This window comes from Hipposideros armiger, unplaced genomic scaffold (assembly GCF_001890085.2).
Source record: "Hipposideros armiger isolate ML-2016 unplaced genomic scaffold, ASM189008v1 scaffold_1231, whole genome shotgun sequence".
NCBI lineage: Eukaryota > Metazoa > Chordata > Mammalia > Chiroptera > Hipposideridae > Hipposideros > Hipposideros armiger.
The window spans coordinates 272-4,750 of NW_017732581.1; the positions used below are offsets into that span (position 1 = coordinate 272).

General features: G+C 49.0%; 1 long non-coding RNA gene across 1 annotated transcript; it reads right to left on the reverse strand.

Moving 5' to 3' along the window:
* Positions 1-382: 382 nt before the first annotated feature.
* On the reverse strand, positions 383-1,114 carry LOC109376894 (uncharacterized). The gene is made up of 3 exons (XR_002122791.1): positions 1,052-1,114; positions 862-909; positions 383-701 (listed from the first exon to the last, which is right to left on the reverse strand). It is a non-coding gene; the product is annotated as an uncharacterized LOC109376894 (long non-coding RNA).
* Between the last annotated feature and the right edge of the window lie 3,365 nt (positions 1,115-4,479).

Below are 4,479 nucleotides of genomic sequence, written 5' to 3' on the forward strand. Positions count from 1 at the left end.
ATGGGGGCTGAGGGCAGGTCCCAGGCCTGAGCCACATGAAGGCCTCACTGACAAGACCACACCTGGGGGATGTTCAAGTCCCTGTGATCACAGGCCCTGGTGGGACAAGGTTCTACTGAAGGGACAAGGACAAGGGGGCACAGAGGTGACCCAGCCGAGGAGAGACCACGTCACTGCCCACAATGCACTGAGCACCAACTGGGCTCAGGCCATGTCCACGCTCAGTCTTCAAAACCTCTCCTGTCTCCACCCACAGCAGGCTCAGCACAGCAAACACAAATTCTGGAAGGTTCTCAGGTCTTCCATTTATTTCCTCTCAAACTTTAGTATTTTCTCCTTCAATTAACGCATCATCAACCCTTCATGACAAGAACTGAAAAACAAATTCATATCCAAATGTTTATTTCTATAGGAAGTGAGAAGTTGCCGCTCAAAGTAACATGAAGTAAAGGCGGAGATGGAAACAGCCTCTGCTGGAACAGGACAGTGGGTCAGGGAAGAGGCTCAGTCACCAGTCAGTGCAGGGACGGGGCGTGGAGAGCAGGGGGCGGGTAGTCTCCCACCTCCTCACAGGATGCTGAGAGGAATGCAGAACTATTCAGATGCCTTTTGCAGAGAGAGGTCAGAGGTTCCTGAAGTCACAAAGTGGGGCATGAACAAATCTTGCATCACTCAGTCCCCCACAAGGCAGCTGTCTCACGCTGTAGAAGAAGATAATCATGAACAAATTCAGGTTAGTGGCTGAGTGGTGACATTCTCAACAGTCCACCACGTGCTCAAACTGTCCCAAAGAATCCCCGTTACCCAGTCCTGTCCCCTCTGCCCCAACCCCTCCCCACTTCAGGCCCTCCAGGGTCTCACCTTTAGAAGCCGTGAGAGACACATCAGAGCCCTGGGCACTGTCACTGCCTGGGGGAGAACAAAACAGGACGTGGTCAGAGCTCACAGCAGATGTGGCTAAAGGAGGAATGATGGGGGTGGGTGGGCTCCCCCAAAGGCTTCCATCTACACTATCCCAAGGATCTCAGGGATCACCCCCCTCCACACTCACTTGCAGCCTGAGCGTAGCTCCCTCCTTTTCCACCTGTGGGAAGAAAACATCACGTGAGAAGCCAGGAAGGAGGCAGGACCATGAGGTCCTAAAGGAATCCCCCAGTCCTGAACCCCAGAGAAGTTTCCAGAACTGCGACTATAGACCCACGGCAGGATCAGGAACCTGAGGAAAAGTACATGTGTGGGGACTGCACCAGCCGCCCTCCTGGAGGTCTGTCCTCAGCAGGGACNAACCACTTCTGCTTTTGGAATCTGACAAGATGGATCTGAGCCTGTAAACCTGAGCGGAATCCCCTTGAGAGATATTTTCATACAATAGGACGATGGACTAGACTAATTGTTAGTGGCTGAATGGGACTCTAGTAATGTGTCAGCATCTTTTAACTGTTATGATTCTTTTCCCAAGAGGGATCTGTAGGCAAAGACCAGGGAATAGCCTGTGCTATAATAAGAAATATTTGGTCTTTATCCCTGGTTCCTGGCACAGAGCTCCCCAAATTCTTGTAATCTCCTTAGTGACAAGAGCGTCTTTGTGATGCTAATGAGATGACTCTTGGCTGAGGTTAGCCTGGAAGTTTCAGGATAGGGGCTCATCACCAGAAAGACAAAGCAGTGATTAGGTGGTTGGAACTTCAACCTCATCCAAACCTCAGGAGAGGGGCTGGAGGTTGAGTTCAATCACCAATTGCCAATGATTTAATCAATTATGCCGACATAGTGAAACTTGATAAAAACCATTAACAATGGGGTTCAGAGAGCTTCTGAATTGATGAACACATCCACATGCTGGGGGTGGGGAGCCATGGTGACAGAGGCTCCTGCACTTGGGATCCCTCCAGACCTCACCCTCCTGACCTCTTCATCTGGGTGCTCACTTGTACCGGCTATAATAAACTGTATCAGTAAGCTTTGCATTTTCCTGGGTTCTTTCAGTTGTTCTAGCAAATTTTCAAACTTGAAACAGGGGACCTGCAGCTTAGTACACAAGTCAGACAGAAGTGCAGGTAACATGGGGACCTGAAACTTGTGACTTGCGTCTGAAGTGAGGGCAGTCCTTGGGACGGAGCTGGTAACCTGTGGGGTCTGATGCTCACTCCAGGTAGTCCCATTGATTGTGGGACACCCAGGTGGTGTCAGAGCATCAGAGAATTGGTTGGGTGAAGGGAAAAAACCCTCAGAATCCCACAAAGAGAAATGGAGGGTGAGAGTAAGCAAGTAAACCTCTGCCTTATGTCATCTGAGAGCAAAAGATCAGCAAATATAAGCATTTATATGAGGTCCTCGGGTCTCCTACCAGCTGTTGATGGACCAGATTTTGAAATGAACTGCACCTAAATTAGAAAACTAGGAAGGTGTTTGGTTTTTATTTTTGTTTTTCAGTCCTTTGTGGTGGTCCAATAAAAAATGATAAATGTTAGATTCCCTCCTCAGAAATATTTCCATGTACGAGGAAATATTAACATAACACATCAGGGCACACATAGGCCGGGTGCTCCAGATCTGGGGGTTCTAATCCTAGTAAGAGACAGAGGCAGGGAGATGTTTTGAGTAATCCATCACCATCCTACTAAGCCACTCCACCTATTTGTAAGTATAAACTGGAGTAGAAAAATTTGGACCCCAGAATCAATTATCAAGAGACTAAGTTGAAAGATGTCATTTTTTAGTCCCTGTTCTTCCAGCCAAACCTGAGTACCTAGAAAGCACCAGAGAAAGTTCTAGCCTCAAGATCCTTTTCCAAGAATTGAAATTAGTCTTTCTGTTTCCATCCCTCACCCCCAACACCTGAACCCTCTTCCTACATTAGGAAAATTCCACATGTAGAGTCTTAGAGGGGGGCTGAGGCCACTTCACTCCATAAAACAGGGAAACCCACTGTCCCCAACATTCTTGCAGCTGGACACGGCAGGAGGCTCCACCATCAGGTGACCAGATGCCAGACTCTGACTCAGGATGTGGTGACACAGAGGCTGGAACTGTGCAGAATGCATTTGGCAGTAACACTAGTTGCCAGGAGCAGCATTGACAGCAGTCATGGCCGCAGGGTCCGGTGTCCACAAGGATGTCAGTGGTGTGAGCAGTGACACGTGTGCCCAGCAGCAGGGGCAGTGGGTCCCACATGGGAGCCCGCCAAGGGGGGATTGTGCATCAGTGCCTGGCTGTGTGGCCTCAAGCATGTTCTGCGGCCTTCCCCAAAATAGTGTTAGACCCCAATATCACATGTATCTATTAGGTCGTCGGAAAAGTCATGATGCATTTTTGCAACGAAAAACATAGACAAATACGTCATGACTTTTCTGACGACCCAATATTTAGTACTTTATATCTAAATTAGAAAAAAATTTGATTCCATTGTTTGCTCCCAAGAATCAATCCGGGAAATAGTTTCAGGAGAGAACATTCAGAGATTTTATTACACAGGCCTGTGACCCACTCCTAAATCTTCCACCTGACTCTACCCAATGGTAGAGAGAACGACATGTAACTCCCAATATCACATCTTATAATCGACGATGTGTGTCCTCCCCTTTCTGAGGAGAAAAACATCTTTAAATGTGTATTTAAGACCATTCCCCACCCTGAGCTCGGATCACTGCCCTCAGAGATTCCCAAGCTGGCTGAGCCCCAGGATTGCTTCTGGGCTTCTTACAAACACTCATGCCTCTCCCAGACCCACCATCTCAGAGAATCAGACACAAGCCCAGGAATCGCTTATGTAACAAGCCCTGCAGGTGAGGCTGGCGCACAGCCCTGTGGGAACTCTGTTGACGGTCTTGTTACTAAAAGTGTGATCTGAACACCAGCAGCAGCACCAACCTCATTATAAATCCAGGATTTCTGCTCTGCTCAGGCTTTGAGTCTTAACAAGATGTCCAGGGGATTCCTGTGCCCAGGGAAGTTGGGGACTCCCTGTTCTACGTGCCTTATCCACGTGGGGCGAGAACTGTACCGTCTGCTTGGGTGTGTGGTCTGATCAGATCCCAGCACTGGGGGTCCAGGGTTCAGTCCCGTTCCTTTCTCTTCTACAGCCATCGCTCCCTTGGTGACCTCATCTGTATTCAAGGCTTTAAATATCATTTACATGTGTCACCTCCCAAGTCTATTTCTCCAGCCCAGACATTCCCCCTAAACTCTAGACTCATCTGCCCAACTGCCAGTGCGATGACCTCATTGTATTTCTAACAGGCATCTCAGCTCCAACATCTCTTAATGAATGTCTGTGACGCCCCCACCCCTCAGATCTTCTCCTTCCAGACTCTTCCCCATCTCTGCTGACAGCAACTCCATCTTTCTACTTGTGCCCTCTGAGATTGTGGGGTCCTTGACTCTCATGTCCCAGACTGACCCATTAGGAAACGCTGTGATGTCCACCTCAGAACGTACCCTGAACCCCACTCCCACTATTTCCCCCGCTCACCCCCAGGG